General features: G+C 47.2%; 1 long non-coding RNA gene across 1 annotated transcript; it reads left to right on the forward strand.

The window, feature by feature from the left end:
* Nucleotides 1–2,668: 2,668 nt before the first annotated feature.
* LOC135377131 (uncharacterized) lies at nt 2,669–3,512 on the forward strand. The gene is made up of 3 exons (XR_010418048.1): nt 2,669–2,788; nt 2,863–3,132; nt 3,409–3,512. It is a non-coding gene; the product is annotated as an uncharacterized LOC135377131 (long non-coding RNA).
* The last annotated feature ends 16,727 nt before the right edge of the window (nt 3,513–20,239 follow it).

Raw genomic sequence — 20,239 nt, forward strand, 5'->3', positions numbered from 1 at the left:
GTGAATATAATCGCGTAATCGCAGCAAGTCCCGATACATTCGAGTTTGCACAAAGGTGGCAAACCTCTGCTCGGGCGTCATCATGACTGAGACGGAATGAGAGTTGACAACCTTTTTTTTATTTCTCGTTACACATGAATTAGGCTCCAGCTTTGGTTTCGTAGCCGGGAAGGCAGCCCAAATACGGACGAAGGCTCGAGTCTAACCAATGACTGGGGTTTCTCGACCAGAGTCCACCGCAGCGACAGGTAGTCAGTTGATCGCCGATTCGCAAAAAGAAGGTCTTTGGAGGAGCCTTGAAGGTTAGGACCAAGGGCAGATCTCCCGTCAGTAGCCATTCGTAATCTGCAACGAAAGGAGTGTGAGAAACGCGTGTTTTTTTAACTCAAACACACACGTACAATCTTCTTCAGTCACAGAGTGACACTGATGGTCCATCTTCTGCATCTTCCTTCAATAGTCGAAGTCCTTCGCAACGTACGTCGAACGGTACCGTCTGACAGCCGAGAAACGGGCGAATCAATCGGTCCGTCCAATGCTTTTGCTCTGAAATAAAAAAAAAAATGACTGGTTATAGAACGTATTAAAAAAAATAACGAGGAAGCGTACCTTTGGACCACAATACACCGCAATTGGTGCAGAAGAAGCGGGCGCTGCCAATCTCCCGAAATATGTGAGGCGGGAAAAAACCGACTTCACGCGCAGCAAAAGTGTTGTACACTGGAAACGAAACTCTTCAAACATTTCGATGATGATGATGACGTCATGGGTATTACTTACGAGGATCTACCAAGCTGATCATGATGGAATGACGGTCGAACGTTCGCTTCGACATTTATAGTAAAGCTTTGCCTCTCACTCTCTATGACGTCATTGAACGTGTTTGGGCATTTTAAGACGTGTTTGAACATGTTTGGACATGGGCGGCGAAGTCGCCCCTGGACACACTCGTTCCTCTCACCCTCTCTATGACGTCATTGAACGTGTCTGAACATGTTTGAATGTGTTTCAACATGTTGTGACGTGTGTAGACACGAACCCCGCAATACGAAAAACGTCACGCAGTACGAATTAGATTGGTGGTTAGTGTGTCGCGCCCAGTGTAGAAGGATCCTGGGTTCGAATCCCACTCTGCGTCTTCTTGTCGTCATGTACAAGTCGTCCCAGAGTGTTAGCTAGAAATTAGTGTAATGTTTTATTCAACGTCGATGACATCATTGTCATATGCGACATCGCAAAAAGGCGCGAAAGACGGAAGGCGGGGTGGTCAAAGTACAGACGACACCGTCGCAATGCGAGGAGGAGGAGAGCGGTGTAGCGACTATAAAAGGTGCGCTGGTTCTACGACGATTGACAGGAAGCCCACGAGGGGCATCCATCCACGACACGAGGCGTTTCGTGGAGCAAAATGTAAGTTGACCGTCTCTGCTGTGAAAGTGTATTCTATGCATGACATTGTTTTTCAGGAACCAATAGCCGCTGTCACCGCATGACACTGAACACAGGGACTCATCCCATCCTCTCTCATCATCAGTCTCAAGCGTTCCTCAACTGAAGGGAAAAGTGAGCATTGTTTCGTGAGAGGAAATCTCGTACTGATTTTGTTTGACCGCAGTGCCGCGCTGCCTCGTATGTCAGTACGACCCCATCGATGCCATGCTCGTGGCCGTAGAAAGAGAGCACGAAGCTAGAATAGAGAATCTCGGTAATAGCCCAGTCGTCCTTTCAGATGACGACGACGACGACGACGACAGAGTCAGTAGTCCGCCTTTTGTAATACCTGAAACGGACGACGACGACGACGAACCCCTAGATGGACATGACAATGCAGACGAATTGCTCATGTGGGAAGGGGATCAGTCGTATGCAGATTTCATTCCTCTGTCTGGTAGGGTTCGAGATGAATCACCAGATGTAAGCCCAGAATTTCGAAACGAAGCTGAGCCTGTCCAGGGTCGTAGAATCGTTGAATTGAGAGAGCACGTCGTAGAGAATCATCCCTCCGTCACGGAGAGACGATTCCTTCCTTTTTTTGTCACAGATGAGGCATTTGACGGAACGGCTACTAGGTACACGCTTCTCTGTTCCCCGCACGACGACAACGTCGACGATTTGCGACTCTATCTACCGAGCATAGCTCCAGTAATCACGCGCGTCCTCGAAGCTTATCCCATGCCTTTCAAATTTTGTCTGTGCTCGAAGGCGCTCATGGTTAAGGACGGAGCCGACGGGTCGACTTCGCATCTCCTTCACGTGAACCTTCACATGAGAGTCGTTCATAACCGCCAAGAAATCGAAGGCGCGATAAATGCTGCTATCGCAGAATCCTCGCAACGCGTTGAAAACTATGCGAGAGAAGGGTCTGGGGCGCGTTACCGAACACTGCGCGAGCTTGCGAGCTCGCGATGCCTCCGCCTTCCGAGTCGTCTTCACCATAGCAACAGGGCATTCACGTGACGGTCATGTGGTACTCTTCGCGGGTGGCCAAAAAAACCCCGTTTTTCGAGAACGGCGCAGCTACTGCGCGTGGCAGAGGGTAATCGCCCGCGCAGAGAAGGAAGAACAACGCAAAGCTCCTCGACGTTCGCGTTGCAAATGGCGGACCCGGTGGACTTGTATCTGCTTTCCCTCGAAGAAGGTGTTGCTGAGGAAGAGCCGGTACGCAGCTTCCGCAGTCATCGAGATGCTTTCGAAGCGTTATCGGAAGACGAGTTCATTGCTACCTTCCGATTGTCGAAGGAAGCTGCCAGGGAGGTGTGCGAAGCTGTTAGGCCGGACTTGCAGCGCAGTAAGTACACGATCATAATGTGGTTCATTCTTTGCGCACGTAACAGCACCCCATTTTTAAAATATACATTTCAGCCCGAGAATCCCGTCGGACAACTCTGAGCGTAGAGCGGAGAGTCCTCACAGCCCTTCGTTTCTACGCTACTGGAGCTTTCCTTGGAAACATTGGAAATGAGGAAACGATCGCCTGCAGCAAGCGTGCAGTGTCACAGGCTGTCCATGAAGTTAGCGAAGCCATCTTAAAGTACCTTGCGCCCAAGTACCTGAGGTTCCCCACAACTCCTGAGGCGAAGCTAGAAGTGAAACGTGGCTTTCATGAGCTGGCAGGCTTCCCAGGCTGTGTCGGTATGTGACCACACATGATATGTACGCATGAAAAGGCTAATGCACAGAGCGAATCCTGTGTTATCTTACGTGTTTTCAATACACTGATTTTCGGTGCAGAGGCGTTTCGTGCGAGACAGGGGTCTATGTCAGTCACTATGTGCACTGTGACTCATAATGTAGTACAGTATACATGCTGTACTGATAAGTTACGAGTGATCACACATGGTTCGAGTTGACTGTCTGTTGAAATGTGCTGCCTGCGACATATCCCAAAAAGTGTGTTCATGATTCCAGGGGCTATCGACGGTACGCAGGTAGCAATTTTGCAGCCGAGCATTTTCGACCCGAGATTTGTGGATGGCAATTACTATTGCCATAAAGGCTACCATTCCATCAACGTCTTAATGGTATGTGCCTTTTCTGCTCAGAATTTCAGTACCATGCATGTCTCAAACCAGTACGAGGCACAATTGCCCCATGTCTTTTTCTCTTCTCCAATAATGCTTTCTTCCATTTTGCTGTTCGCGAAGGGCACCTACAACAAGGTTCTCATTAAACATGTTTTCATATACCCAGGTTTGCGATGCCTCCATGCGGATACTCTTCCTGAATGCCAGGTTCCCTGGTTCATGCCATGACGCAGCTGTATGGGCTGCCTGCAACCTCCGTCAAGCCACCTCAACAGTATTTGAAGAAGGAGAGTGGCTAGTTGGTAGGATGCGTTTATCTGTTTATAATGCAATTTGTACTCTTACAGTACACAGTGCATTACACTTCACATTCAGTTCATTTCAGCAATCCATACTTGAACTAAGCAGCTGTATTCCATTAATTAATATACATTAAGTAGTGGGTTAATTAACATGGATGCATTACACTGTTGCAAGTTGTATAAAAGAACATCTGCCTTGCTAACTATCAGTTGTGTGAGCACTTTATTGTGTTATTGGATGAAGGGATAAATTATTGTGCCAGATACATTTATTACAGATACATTACATTACATATACATACATACATTATTACATGCCAGGTACATTACAACAACATTTATTTTCATACACTTTCATTTACATTATCTACAGCAGCATAACACATTGTCAACATGAATATATAAACACGCACAAACTCCTCCCACTTCTTCCTGCTCTCCCTTCTCTATCCATTTGTCTGAATTTGTGGATTTTCAAGAGAATAAATATAACTTTACAACTATTTACAGGTGACAGTGGCTACCCCCTCCAACCTTGGCTGATGACACCGGTTCGTACACCCACGACATCGGAAGAAAAAGATTACAACGATGCACACAGCAGGACCCGCGTGTGCATTGAACAATGTTTTGGGCTGTGGAAAATGCGGTTTCGATGCCTCCAAAGGTACCGTACGCTGCACTTTGCTCCTGATCGAAGCTGCAGAATTATCAACGCCTGTGCTGTGCTTCACAATATGTGCTTGGCGTACAACACCCGTGAACCTCTTGATAATACAGATGAAGGTGATGGGCCAAGTGGGGAAGGGGCACAAGCTGGTGCAGCAGGGGAGACACAGGAGGATGGAGCACAGGAAGAGGAGGACCATGACTCTCAGCCTATGAGAAATCGTGCTGCACAACTTAGAAGCCAGCTCATTACGCATGGTTTTAGGCGAAGAAGATAACCTACCTCATTGACTGTCATTTCGTCTGTCTCTCTCCAGGTGATAAGCGAAATATTCGCTCATAGGAGTGAGCAGCTGCAAGTGATAAGCAAGCTGTGATATGTGCAGAGACTGTATATTTTGTCATTCACGAAAAACAACTGAGGCTGAGCTGTGCTTGAGATATTTTAAAATGTAATTATCTAGCCAAGTCAACCCCTATTTATCCAGACTTCACAGATGTGGATCCAGCACCACACTGACAAACAGCATGGTGATAGATTCTAGTCCATTCAATGTTCCTTCATTCATCCGGGCCAGAGTTTCTGGATCAGACCAACGATTTTCTGAAAATGCTTAGGAGATTGCCCAACAGCTGCCTTCACATATCCGGATTGGAGGGCTCAGTACAAAGTGTGCTACATTTGTGTGCGGTATTGAGTGAGAGACAGTGTGCGACCTATATTTCATCAAGGCAGTGTGACAACCTTGAAGAATTTCCCCTCGGACCTGTGTAACATGCATTGACCAAGTCATTTGAAGCCCTGGAGAATGGCGACTGTAAAACTTTCAACAACACCTTCAGCCATGCACATCACTTTGTCAGCTAATGTGTACAGTAATTTTATGCAAGTGTGCATTGTACCGTTGTTGTACTGTAGTGTACTGTTTCATACCTTCTGAAATCAACATCTTCTTTACTATCATCTAGTGACTGATCCCCTCTTGAGTTCTATTCATCAGGATACTTCACTTTCGATGCAATTTTTGTTCTAAACTACAAGATGAAGATAAAAAAGGGTTGACTGTAAAGAAGGCAGTCAAAGACTACCCGTACCTGTTTTTTCATTACATTTTCTTAGTCCTCTGCACAGCTGTCGTCATGAACTCAAGTGAGAAATACAGTGTGCACAATCAGTACTACCACTGCTCAACTGATCAAGTCAGCTGACATGCTACTTTAATGTGCTATGACTACTATTATTCACAATCATTCAATCCTGTTTCTCTTACTGACAACATTGTCCCATATCTGTCTTTGTATACAACGGTTCAGCTCTACCTGACAAATTGTGGTCAAACAGTTGACCGTCTTCTTCTGCTCTTCCAGGAGAGCCTTCTGCTCTCTGAGCAACTCTTGCTGGCGCTGCATGAGTTGCCCAGCAATAGAGGGAGGAACTCTTCTCCTCCGTCGTCGGCATGCACCACCTGTGCCCTGGCGCCTGCTGTCAGACGGAGGAGGTGCTTGGTCCTGTAAGCCATGGAATCAGATGTTTTTAGAATAGTGGCTGGACAGTTTTCACCATATTGACATTACCGTCTCGGTTGGCTCAGCACCAGCAGGACCGGCCGAGGTCGATGGTACAGGCTCTTCCACGTCCTGAAAAAAAATATGTACAACACATCACTCTTTTTGAAGGAAGGAGGACTCTATATAAAAAGGATGGAATGTGAAGTGTTCTCCATTTGGGTGTGCTGTTTCATAATTGCTTCAAAATCGTGTTATTCTAAGATTACTGTACATGTCTTACAGCAGAGACAGGAAGTCTCACTTCCATGGCTCCGGTTTCCACAGATGGCTCCACTCCTCTGGGAAATCCTGAGGCGGAGTCCCATCCAACAAGGGCCATCACCCTCTGGTCGATTCCAGACAGGTGGGCAGCGATGTCCACAGGAGTGGCCCCCTGACTGGACACCACGTACCCACTGCCTCCACCCGTGGCCTGCATTTTCCGCATCTCCCGTGCGCGGCTGCGCACACGGTACCTCCAGTCTTTCCAGAGCTGCTGCCACCCCTTAGCATCTTTATTAAATGCCCCAACAGCATTAAGGGTGGCAGCGATCCGGTCCCATTTGGCACGGCGATCAGCTGCTGTCTCACCCCGGAGGAAGGCCCGGTTATTGCAGAGTTCTGGAGCTTCCTCCAGTAGTGACAACAGCAGCATCCGTTGTGCCTCGGTTGCCATGGCTGTAAAGGGAGGAAAACCATTTACATTGATCACATTTACACTTACATTGATATGACGCATGTCAAACTTGAAATACTGCATGATTAATAAACTCCCCTCAGGTTTATTCATTTGCATGCAACTGTACAATACGCTTTGAACATGTGAATGGAGGCAGTGGGTCATGTACAGCTCTTGGTGCAGCTGAAATTGCATGTATTCATGCACTAGCTTTAGTAATGTTTAGGTGAGTCTGAATAGGTAGCTGTACAATTCCAGCATGAACAGCATTTACACGAAGGATGGTGCAAGCCTTTCGCCTTTTTCTTTTCTTTGTTTCAGATGTTACTTCATGTAGATGGCTACTTACTTTATCAATTGCACTAGAGAGGGAGGGATCGCTATTGTCGCTACATCTCCCTATTTTTCACCATACTGCTGTTTTTTTTTTGTTTTCTTTATTCAAAATAATCATGGTAAGTTACTAACTACACCCCTACAGTAGCGCGCCAAGACAGACTGTGTGAAATGTTGCTTAAATTATACGCCGGCGCTAAAGGAAGGCACATCAAAATGAAATGAGAACTTAACGACCCACATCATGTATCGTGTGTACCGACAGTGTTAAACTGCGTCGCCACGCACGTAAAAGTGTGGTTGGCGCCTGCTGCAAGCGTATTGTACAGTGTAATATAACTCGCGTCAGTGGAAGAAGTTCAATACGAAAAGCTCGTCATGGCAACAAAGTGCAGCATGCGAACTTGCGACGCAATACGGGAATGTAGCTACACGATTTACATATTCATGGCTTATACTAAGTCCTGTTGGGATATAAACTTTCAAAAGGTGGTATACGACTGTGCGATAGCACAGGCAATTAATTCTGAGAATACTTTCATACTTACCGGTAAATATTTGGGTTGTTCACTTTCGCGAGATGAATTTGGCGGTTTTCGTAGCAGACGACGAAGAGGTGTTCCCCCATTGGTCAAGTTGAAGAATAAGACAAACCACTCAAATGAATTGCAGTTTCGAGGCGTACTCACAATTCTTTTATTCATACGAACAAAAGTATACATTGCACTTCAAGTTTATTCCAACCTGTTGTTATTGTATTGCTGTTACGAGACGCACGTGTTCTCGAGAGTTTCTTCGCTCCGCCACGGCTCGCGATGCGATGGCGCAACGGTAGTGTTACTGATCGTGCGACTGCGACCTGCGCAGCCCCGACGATGGGCGGAGCGTCGCGAGCTCGCAAGCTCGCGCAGTGTTCGGTAACGCGCCCCTGGTTTCACCTCGAATGACGTCCAATGTGTCGACTTAAAACTAACGCGCTTAAAACCGAAGCGTATTGGGTGCACGGTCGGGCTTCCCTAAATGTTGAAAAGAAAAACAAGGACTCTCACAAACGTCAAACTCCCTCCGAATCACGAAAACGAGTGTTTCAAGTATAGCGTGCTGGCGCTCTTACATCCTTTGAGGAACAAACCAAACGATTATGCCAGATACCGCAAATACATGAATCCTTCGAATCCGGAGACGCGCGTAACGTACTGGCCACCCTGCTTCCCAGTCACTTACGAAGACATTGCCCTGTGGGAGAGAAAAAACAAAATCTCCGTGTACATCTACGTGTTCGACGAGCAGACGAGTTCGATATCTACCGGACGGGTTCCCTCTACGCTCTATAAGGATAAAGTTCACCTGCTCGAGGTTAGGGAGCATTTCTATGGGATCCAAAAATTTAGCACTTTCATGGGACGAAGTGACTACTTTTATTCCGAGAAATGCACGTCCGGTTACGGAACGAGAGAGGCATTGCAGCAACACGAACGTCTGTGTCGAGACGTAAACGAAGTGATTCTCGAAATGCCAAAAGCGGGGGAGTGTGTCTCCTTCAACAAGATACAGTACATGCATCCCTATCCCTATTTCGCAGTGTTGGACACGGGGAGCGTTTTGGAAAAGGACGCGCTCGTGAAGGACGCCTCGAGTGTGCACAGGATGAGCTCGTACTGCATCGTTGTAGTGAGAAGTTGGGACGGAAAAATACTAGGCCTAGATGGCTATTTGGGACCCAACGCGGCAGAGAAATGCTTGCTCTCGCTCAAGCGATTTAGCGATCAAATCGATAGGTTGAACAGTTGTCCCGCGCCGTTGGTCATGAGTATGGAAGACCACTTTCGACACGCGAGCGCTACACACTGCGAATTTTGTGGAATCGAATTTAACCGACATACGCGGAAGGTATCGCATCACGACCACACCCGCTTCGTAGAGCCAGGTTCTTCGAATTTTGTCGCGACGCTGTGTGATACGTGTAACCTTACGTGTCGTAACACCAAAGAACTCGTCGTGTGCGTGCACAACCTGCAGTACGATTCGAGCTCCCTTCTCCGCCACATGCACGTTCTAAATCTGGGCGAGCCGTGGATCTTAGCTTCGAGCTCGGAAAAGATAAGAGGGTTCAACATTGGCGATCTCCATTTCCGCGATACCACGCAGTTTTTCAACCTCTCCTTGTCGAACCTGGTGGAAACCCTGCTCGCCAGCGGTGGTGAAAGCGCGTTTCATTGTACCCGTCAAATGTATGGTGACCGTTTCCGACGCCTCCTCAGGAAGGGCATTTACCCGTACACCTTCGTCGACAGTTTCGAAGCGTACAATTTGCCCGCACTACCGCCAAAGGAAGCTTTCAAAAGTGACCTGAACGACCAAGAGATCACGGACGAGGACTATCAGTACGCCCTCGAGATTTTCGAATTGTTCGAATGTAAGAACCTCGGCGGTTACACGCGTCTCTACGTCACGCTCGAGGCCTGTCAGCTCTGCGACGTCGTACTGTATTTCAGGAAGATTGCGCTAGAGACGGATAGGTTAGATATCCTACGCACAGTGTCCCTCGCCAATTACGCGTGGAGCAGCGCTTGAAGCTCACCAAAGTCAAACTCGAGCTCATGAGCGATCGCGAGATGTACGAAACGATCGAGAAGGGAATCAGGGGAGGCATTTGTAACAGCTTCCACAGATATTGTCGGGCTAATCACGAGGGGTGTGACGATTACGATCCCCAGCAAGAAAAGACTTTTATCCAGTACCTCGACGTGAACAGTTTGTACCCGTACGCGATGACTTTCCATCTCCCGACAGGTGGTTTTGAGTGGGTGGATCCTTCGAGGTGGAGCGAGATCGATTTTCCGACATTCCTCACGATTCGGAAGTGGGTTACGTCTACGTAGTAGACTTGTCATATCCCGAAGAACTGCACGCACTCACCAGGGATTTTCCCCTGGCACCCGAACACAGGTGTGTGAACGAGAACGAACTCTCCCCCTACCAGCGACACTTGAAAGACGCGTTCGCGCTGAACGCCCCTCCCACAAAGAAACTCTTGCTGACGTGCTACGACAAAGAACGTTACGTCGTTCACTATGCATTGCTCGCACTGTACGTGAGGTTGGGCATGAAAATAAAACGTGTTCACAGCATCCTCTCGTTCCGCCAAGACAACTTTTTGCGAACCTTCGTGCGGAGAAACGTCGCGTTGAGGAATGCCGCGACCACGAAATTCGAGCGACTTCTGTACAAAACCATGTCGGACAGCACGTTCGTAAGTCGATACAAAATGTGAGGCGGATGAAAAAGTATGCCCTAGCCTACGACAAAGAAAGCGCGCTCCGAAAAGCTAGCTCCGTCGACAGTCAGCATTTTCACATTCTGAGTGATAAGTGCATCTTGTACGAGATGAAGCAACGCCGCATCAAATGCACGCACCCCCTTTACGTGGGCTTTGCCATTCTTGAAATATCCAAAGTCCGAATGTACAGCTTCATCTACGAGTCGCTCTTTTCTCGCTTGACATGTCCAGTGCAATTGATCTATAGCGACACGGACAGCATAATTTTTTCTCTCACGTGTGAAAGCCTGGAAGAGCAGCTGATAAAGATTGAGAGTGAGTTAGATCTGTCTTCCTATCCGCCGGACCACCCACTTTTCAACGACGAGCACGCGAACCAGATGGGGTACTTCAAAGACGAGACGGGGGGCGGAGTTATTCAGGAAGTCGTAGCCATCCGAGCGAAAATGTACAGCATTCTCTTGGCTGGGACACACAAACAGATCGCGAGAGCGAAAGGAGTTAAGAAAGACGTGGTGAGGAAACATTTATTGCACGAAGTGTACCGAGATTCTCTGTTCAATGAAAAGGCGGTCTCTCAGAAGCAGTGCACCATCCAGAGTATAAAGCAAACGATGTACACCATTTCGAGACTCAAGAAGAGCTTGGTCCCCTACGACGACAAGCGCTATCTCGTGGATGCCGTACACTCCTTCCCTTATGGGAGCTACGAATACGGTAAGCTGTCCTAGTGTTTTGACGCGTATCGCATTACGATAGTACTCCCTCTTTGTGCAGCACCGGAAAACCCGGAAGAGAGCCCGAGACCGTCGACGTCAGGCATCGAGTAACCGTGGAACAAAGAGCTGCACGCGCATGTAATCGAGAATAAAAGTTCTAGTCGAGACATGCTTGTCTCTCTCTCTCGCAGACAGGAGAAGCACGGGTCGTTGTGGCAGTGTGGTAGCGGAATGGGTGCACGAAAAGAATTACCATTCCGTCATCGCGCTGGTACCGTGACCCACGCAATGACGACGCTGCGATGAAGATTCCCCTTTTCTGGCGCGTCTGATCTCACGAACGCAGCATTACGAGATGATCAGACAAGGGAGGGAGGGAGGGTGCTGGCATCTATTGACCAAATCTTTTGTTTCTGTTCAATAAACATGTTTCAGTGAAAGAACACACAGAGTCTCGTCAAAGTTATTCGGACTGTTTAATGCGTTGCATGTCAATAACCAAGCGGTATTTCAATAAATCAATGACAAGGTTGGCGATGTAGACTGCTTGCAAATGTCGCTGCTTCCACAGGGCGTGCTTAATATGAGCGATGGCACGAGCGAGAAGGCGCACGATGTCTGCAGCGATGTAGTTGAATTCTGCGTTGGCCAAGCTCACAAATTCGTTCATCAGTCCCAGGGGTCCGTCAGGAACCGTTATGCAGACGTTCTTGTAACGGGCGTAGATCCGACGCACTATCTCCTGCAGCGGCCCCGGCGAGATCTCTCCTATATTGCCAAAGCCTACCATGTCTATCACGTAGCGAAAAGCAGTGATGACGAGCTCGTTGCGGGGACTTTCGCCGTTGAAACATTCCTTCTCCACTTCTTCCCAAGAAGCGTGGGTGCGGGAACAATTTTGTAAAGAGTGGTAGCTGAACATCTTCACGTAGTGATGACGCGAGCGCGGTGCGCGCTGCCTTTATACAGATAAACGCGCGCGCAAAGAAACGAAACTGACATTCAAAAGCCACCCGTCGCCGCTAGGAGCGCGCGCGCGCAGCGGAGAGCCGAAACCGAAAACACCCGCGGGCGGCGCAGAGGGCGCGCGCGCATCCATAGCTGCCGCTGCGCGTCGCCTCACTCAGTTTCTCTCGGGCTGTCGCGGAAGACGGACGTGCGCTCCGCGCGCTCGCTCAGTTTCTGGCTGGCTCTCGTAGAGAGCAGACGTGTGTTCTCCGCGCTCGCTCAGTTTCTGCCTGGAAGTTGCCGCGGGGGAAAAGGTGAGTGATTTGACGCGCTCCTTTTCTCGTATGTTTGCCGTGTTTAGCGGTGACCGCGCTCGTGCTAAGCCTTTTCTCGCATGTTTAGACTTGTTTTGCGGTGTCCAAGCCTGTTGACGCATGTTTAGCGATGTGTGGCCGGTGGTTCCCGCCTTGTGTTAGCTGCGTAGTGTTGAGGTTAGGCCTAAGCGATCGCCCCCCCGTAAGCCTTTTTCCTCGCATGTTTAGACTTGTTTTGCGGTGAGCAAGCCTGTTGACGCATGTTTAGCGATGTGTGGTTCCCGCCTTGTGTTAGCTGCGTAGTGTTGTGGTTAGGCCTAAGCGATCGTCCCTGTAAGCCTTTTTCCGCGATGCCTGTTTTCGATGACTGTTTTCTCCGTGCTGGTTTAGCAGTAGCGGTTAGACCTTTTCTCTCGCATGCCTAGACTTGTTTAGCAGTGCTGCAATTTTTACCTGCCGCTAGTATCGTGTTCTCTGTCTTTCTCCTCTAGAGCTAAGATGGTGGCGCCATCTGGTGTGATGCCTTGCAACTACCTGGCCACCTGTCGTCGATCTCTGCAACTACCAGTCGTCAACAAGCAACATGGCGGGCGCTGGTCACTCGGGTGTTGCGGAGCGGGTTCTTCGCCGCGGCATCGTTGATTTTCGAATAAATTGTTTCTCTCCACTCTATTTTCATCTTATTATTTTATTTTCTACCTATTTTTTCATTTTTATGGACACAGATTGTCCGCAACGCACAGGGTGGACTGGACACGTCCTAGATGCTCCCCAATTAGTGTGATGACTCCCTGGAGGGTCCTGATTAATGTGGGGGGTCCCAATTAGCTCTAATTGCTAATTAAAAGTGTCCAGGCGACTGTGTGAGTTTCCGGATACTTGAGCTGATACACTACTACTGATGCTGAATTAGTTTAAATGCGATAGACGAGCTGTGCGAAGAACTGCCTCCAGTTAGGGTGTTGGGTACTTGAAGCCTGTGGCACTTTCTGTGTGGAAGGCTCGCCAGATCCTGTTCACTGCACAGGCTGGGATGACGATGTTCTTGTCTTCCCCAAGCTTGTGGCAAAAACATGTTGCGAACTGGCGATATGCAGTATATCCATATCGTATACGCAGGTGTACATAAAATATAGTTTAGGCAAATAGGCAACTGGTCACAGTACAGGGTGTGTGTCGTGGCATTTCTACATGTACTTGAAAGCAGGCGCGGATCTAGGGGAGGGGGGGTCCAGGGGTCCGGACCCCCCTCAATTCTTGACTTGAACATAGGGTTCAATGGACCAATCCCAGCATGCACCTGGCACTTGTCCATAGCGGACCCCCTCCCCCCTTCTGGTAAAATCCTAGATCTGCCCCTGCTTGAAAGCGACTGCAATTTATCTGCACACGCCCTGTATATTACTACACATGCTGTATTCTTTTAGAAACTAACATTATTTACTCTTCAGTGAATCGAAAGTAAGAACACTCAATATCGCTAAAAGCCTACGCTAAAAACATAAACACAGGGCAATACACAAAGAGGTGATTTAGGACATATCACCTTGACAATTACACAGTTGCCTAATACTGCTTTTCTCCAGTTCACAGTTCTGTATTATGTCGTCTTTTATGTGGTGCGCCCTGCACTGGAGTTTTTAGCGACCTTAATGCAGGACCAAACCAATTTCGAGCGCCCAAATTTTAACATCGTTCGACAGGGCCAAATGTGACTTACTTGTGAATATGGTCGCTAGTACGTTCGCGCTGCCCACGGAATTCAACATCCACCTTCAGGACAGTCGCATTAAGGCATAGAAGTTACAAATTTTTGTGGGTTGTAATGCACTCATATTGCTGTCATTCGGCTGCGCTTTCGAGCTCCTTCGAGCACAAGCATATTTGATCTCCTTCGGCAGTATGACACACCAGCCGCACCGGCACCTTAAACAGGAAGTACGCATTAAATATGAGGACACAAAATTTCAGAGAACACGTTTACATGTTTGATCACAGTGTGCGTTAAAAAGCTCATCGCTTACCTGTCTGTCGAAGACAGGGGACTGATCCTGTTTGCTTCATCTGTGACCGATGTTCGTAGAACGTTGACTTCGGCTCGCATTTGCGGCATCGGCGACGTTTCAAAAGCGAGGCTTCCGAACTGTTCAGCACACAGAATTTCCTTCTCGATCGCAGAAAGGTCAGAAAAAAGTTCCGGGCTCGAAGTCTCCACATTCCTTGCTTCGACGTCCATATTGAAGATCGCTTTCCGGATGCCGCCGCTCTCACAAACTAACAGCAGAACTTCCGGTCCGGGCGGCCAATGAAACATGATCCTCATGTTTTCGTCACGCACACGGAAATTGGCGGATATCCACTACAAAGAGGCTAGATTTCGGCGCCAATTGCGTGAGTTGAGCAGGAAAAGCCAAGCGGGTTTTCAGCTCCCCATTTGGCAAACTTTGCCGCCGCGCACAGCCAAAATATTTCGCGTGTAGCTTGGAGGCATATTATACCTTCGTAATAGATGCAAACGAAAGATTTGTGAACTTCTGGTCAGAGTCCCTTTAAAATTCAACAAAAAAGCACCCTGCATATTAACGATTTTCACCCCAAAGGCTCATCATGGTCATTAGAATTACAGTAAACTACCACTGCTCTTTTAAAATAATAAGTGAGACCACTCAACATCACCTCCAGGCTTATGTAATACATGACCCTTTCTATGCCCATACATTCTTTGTCTGAGGCTACACCTGCGAGCAAAAAGGTGCGAAAGCCGGGTGGGCAAAGTTCCATTCGCGCATTGCATGCAAAAAGGCGCGAAAGCCGGGAGCAAAGTTCCATTCGCGCACGCCAAAGCACAAGACACAGAACGCATTTACGGGAACATGATGGCATTCCCACGATATTAATGATTTTCTACCTTGCATTGCACTTTAGAAAAAACTACTACAAAACTATAATTTTAGGAGCCCATTAAAATTCTACTTTCTATGGAAACTATAATTGCCCTATTACTTGGATCGGTATTAATGAGGCGCTCCATTTTTTCTCTCTTCCCATTTCAGCCTTGTCATGCAGTGAAGCAGACTCACATCCAAAATAATTAATTTACACTGAGGGTGCCGTGCCTCAGGAATTCCTATCCTGCGCTCAGATGCGAGCATTTCTTCACGGATACCTTTAACAGCTGACTTCCTCAACATACTGAGCTCCTAACAACATCTAACAAACAATCAGAGAAACCCTCTTCTCAGCTGTACCATGCGACTTTCTTCTGCGTAAAATCAGTGATTTGAGGAAGAGAGCAGCGAAAAATTGCGCGCACTTGTGCTTGACTTAAAAAACCTTGTCAAGTGGGATCCCTGGTTCAGAAAAGCGCGGGCGCTTTTCTGAACCAGGGATCCCACTTGACAAGTAAGTTCTTTGTGTGTGCCTTTTCATGTGACACGAGCGATACATTTATGTACTATTGCGTGGAATAGTGGTTTAAAAAATAATGGTAGCAGCGCTTGCATTGCTATCTGTAAGATAGATCGAGAGCGTTTTTAATGGAATTGCCTCGCGAACCTGGTGAAGTCTTTGTTTTCGGCAGGCTATTTTATGAGAGCCGGTCCTGTTGCGTTGCATTTGATGCGCTTTCCTGAAGCAGTGTGCTTTGTCCTTGTAGTGTGGTTTACGCCTTTATCAATAGAAATGAATAGAAGTGTTTGTTTGTTTGTTAGTATGTGTCTGTCACCTTCGTAGCGCTGCTCAAGCTTTATTTTCTTTGCAAAAAATTCAGACTTTATGGTATTAAGCTGTTCGAGTAGAAGTGACTTCCCTGCTCGCTTAAGATAAATTGTGTATCCCTGTCCTGTGCTTTCTTCACGCAGGGCCAATGCAAATGAGTATTTAGCATTATGCAATAATTATCTGATAGCAGAAATGGGTGTCTTTGTCACAGTTTATTAGCGTGTGCGTCGTTATTTTATTGATTTTTTCTCTTATAGCTTTGCGAGCAAAAGTGCGTGTAATTTTTCCGCTGCTCTTTTCTTATTTTCTCTACTTTTATGTAGAAGAAAGCCTCCTGCGTAAAAGCTAAATAGTGTTCTACCAGTGGAAGTGGGGTTGTTTGTTTGATTTTGTTGGGTGTTCGATATCTTGACGAAGTAAGCAGTGCTTCATTTTGCAGGTTTTTGAGCAGAAATGCTGGTATCTGAGCACGGAGTAGAAATTTCTATATTTCTCTGCTCCTTAAGAAAATTTGTACGTCGTTTTCCAAGCAGACCGCGTTTAGATTACGCGAAGTAGAAAAATGAAGTTGTGTATGCTATATGATGATCGGCCGCGGGCTTAGGCCTTTTCGCCGATGAGCAGTGTTTTTGTATGGGATGTCGCATGTCTGGACTTGTTCAGTAGTGTTGCATTTTTTACCCTTCGCTAATACCTTGTTGCTGCCGTCTTGTGTTAGACGTTGAGCTTCGTAGCGATGTGCGGTAACGCTACGATTATTCCTGAGCGCTCCGTGTGTTTAATGCGTTGTCCTCTGTGCGTGCATGCGTGTGCTTTTTTCCTGATTTGTGACGTCATCATGGCATGTCTGGACTTGTTTAGCAGTGTTGCAGTTCTTCCCGCTGCTAGTATCTTGTTGGTGACATGTTGTGCTAGCCGCGTGGGGATGTGTGGTGACCTGAGGTCTTAAGCCTTTTCCCTGCTCACCTAAGGAAAATTGTGTATCCCTGTCCTGTGCTTTCTTTACGCAAGGGCAATGCGTCTGTGTATGTGGCACTATCACATACCAGACATGAGTGTCTTTTTCTTAGTTTATTAGCATACGCTTCAGGTTTTTTAAGTCAAGCGCAAGTGCGCGCAATTTTTCGCTGCTCTCTTCCTCAAATCACCGATTTTATGCAGAAGAAAGTCACATGGTACAGCTGAGAAGAGCGTTACTCTGATTGTTTGTTAGATGTTGTTAGGAGCTCGGTATGTTGAGGAAGTCAGCTGTTAAAGGTATCCGTGAAGAAATGCTTGCATCTGAGCGCAGGATAGGAATTCCTGAAGCACGGCACCCTCAGTGTAAATTAATTATTTTGGATGTGAGTCTACTTCACTGCATGACAAGGCTGAAATGGGAAGAGAGAAAAAATTGGAGCGCTTCATTAATAGTGATCCAAGTAATAGGGCAATTATAGTTTCCATAGAAAGTAGAATTTTAATGGGCTCCTAAAATTATAGTTTTGTAGTAGTTTTTTCTAAAGTGCAATGCAGGGTAGAAAATCATTAATATTGTGGGAATGCCATCATGTTCCCGTAAAGGCGTTCTGTGTCTTGTGCTTTGGCGTGCGCGAATGGAACTTTGCTCCCAGCTTTCGCGCCTTTTTGCACGCAATGCGCGAATGGAACTTTGCCTACCCGGCTTTCGCGCCTTTTTGCTCGCAGGTGTAGCCTCAGACAAAGCCTGAGCAGCAAAGCATGAGCCTTTGGGGTGAAAATCGTTAACATGCAGGGTGCTTTTTGTTGAATTTTAATGAGAGAATGAATGTCATTAAGAGTAGGACAAAGGAAATAATCTTGCGATTCAATAAATAATAGGAGTCTTTGCCGCTGTCTTCTGCTTCAGGCAGGATGTGATGACGTCACGCAGTCTGTAGTAATGCAATGAACCTTACTGGAAAAAAAAGTGTAGCAATAGAAAGATGGTGTGTATTGTCCTGGACGGATTTATGATGAGCACTGTTTTTGAATAAGAGGAGTGTGTGTGCTTAGAAATAGTTTGATACAGGTTTTCTTCTTCGTTTCTTTTCGCTTTTTTCCCCCTAGTTGTCTAACAAATATGCGCTGACATGCCTGGGCCTGTTCTGACATGTTTTCCTTCTACATGTAGTTTTTTCTTTTTGTACAAGGAATATTCTTGACGATGACGATAGTGCTGCCTTGAATGGAAGTAGAGCTATTCTTAATAGTTTTGCGATTCATTTAGTTCAGAGAGTAAGCGCGAGAGGGACAGGTGTGTGACTTTATTCAGGAGGAACAAAGCGTCATTATTCAGTTAGGTGCATGGCTCTTGGCTGGGATGGACATGTCTTGCTGAACCATTTTTTTTCCTGTAGAGTAAGACTTTGGGAATGAAATGCTACAATCTCCTCTTGTCTATGGTGTTTTTCTGCAATAGTTCCCTATGCAATCATTATAGTAGAATAAAGGAGATAATCTAGGGATAGTGATTCAATAAATAACAGGTCCCCTGTTTACAGCGTAAGCGTCCTTGAGCCACGCACCTGCATGATGACGTCATACCGCAACACTATTGTTTCAGGTTGACCTTGTCTAGAGGAGCATTAGTGGAAAAAAACAGTGTAGCCGTCAGATAATAGGGTGGCGTCACGACCAATGAGAACGGCCTGCAGGGGGCGCAAGGATTCACTTCTCTCTTGGACACTGGCGGGACTGGACACCTCAATTCTGCTCCTAGGAATTGCGTTGGCCGTTAGTAGAAGAGCTTAGTTTCGCTGGGGTTCTGTCTGCCTCTGATGGGGTGCGTATGTGTGGTTTGTCACTGGTGAATGGTGTTCGACGATGCAGGTGGATTTTGTGACGAGCGGATTTCCAATGGGGGAATGCTGCGAATGTGAAAAATGATGGTGAGTGTCTTTTCACTCTGTTCAAGTGTTTGTTTTCCTGTGTGTCCCAGCAGTCGTGCAATTTGTACTGACGTGTTCTGACATGCCCCGATATGCATGCTTTCCTTTGTTGACGCTTTGTATTTTTTCTTTTTTGACAAGAAACATTGTTGTCTTGACGATAGTGCTGCCCTGAGTTCTGCGCTCCTTGTTACCCGTACTCTGTGTTGATTTGTTGAGTGCCTAGTCCTCTTATTAGCAGTCGATGGAGTTACATGTTAGGATATTTTATTCTTTTGCAAGTCTCATTTAGTAAGACTTTGGAATTCCTACGATCAGCTTTCATGCATGGTGCTCTTCCGCAATAGTTTCCTATTCAATCGTTATAGAAGTATAAAGGAAATAATCTTGGGATAGTGATTCAATAAATAATAGGACCCCTGTCTAGAACGCACGCGTCCTTGAGCCACGCAGGTGCATGATGACGACATACCGTGGCTTCATTGTAGATTGACCTTGTCTAGAGGAGCATTAGTGAAAAAAAAGCAGGGTAGCCCTGAGGCAATAGGATGACATCACGACCAATGAGAACGGCCAGCGGGGGGCGCAGGAATGCTCTTCTCTCTTAGCCTCTCGGAGGTGGTCGCCCCAGAGGGCGCTAGGAGCGCGCATGCGTAGCGGCCGCGGAGCGGCGTCCCAGTCAGTTTCTGGCTGGCAGTCGCATCGGTCTGCGCTCCTGCTGTGGTGAGCTGATTTGTTGTGTAACTAATGCGTTCGCCAACTTTCTTCCCGCTTTGTTTGCGATTTTCGTGCCAGTGCATGTCGGGTGCTGGTTGCTGTTGTCCGGGCATCCCCGCTATTTTCTATCTTCTTCTGCCTTGGGAACGGGAGTAGCGCTGGTGTGATTCTTAATAATTTTGTTGTGAGATTAGTTGAGAAAGCAACCGCTAGGGGGTGCAGCTGCGGGGCTTTATACAGGAGAAAAAAACCATTACGAGTCAGTTCTCTGCCTGGCTGTCGGATAGAGCAGTCACATCGTTCTGCACTCCTGTTGTGGTGGGATCATTTGTTGTGTAACTAATTATTTTTGTTTATTGCTATTGATGACTAGCATACCCTTGATTTCCCAGCCTCTGTATTACGAGTGTGTTTCTCCTCGCATGTCCAGAGCTGTCCTAACCTGTCCAGACATGTCATGATGACGTCACAGGATGTCCGGAACTGGAGCCACAGCTGTGAGACTTTGCAGTCTGCCTCTGTGCTCCGGCGATGGTCAACGGCCGTTCGGGACCGCTTTCTTCAAGATGGCGACATCTGTCTTCAACTAAACTCC

The sequence above is a fragment of the Ornithodoros turicata genome, chromosome 1 (genome assembly GCF_037126465.1).
Source record: "Ornithodoros turicata isolate Travis chromosome 1, ASM3712646v1, whole genome shotgun sequence".
NCBI lineage: Eukaryota > Metazoa > Arthropoda > Arachnida > Ixodida > Argasidae > Ornithodoros > Ornithodoros turicata.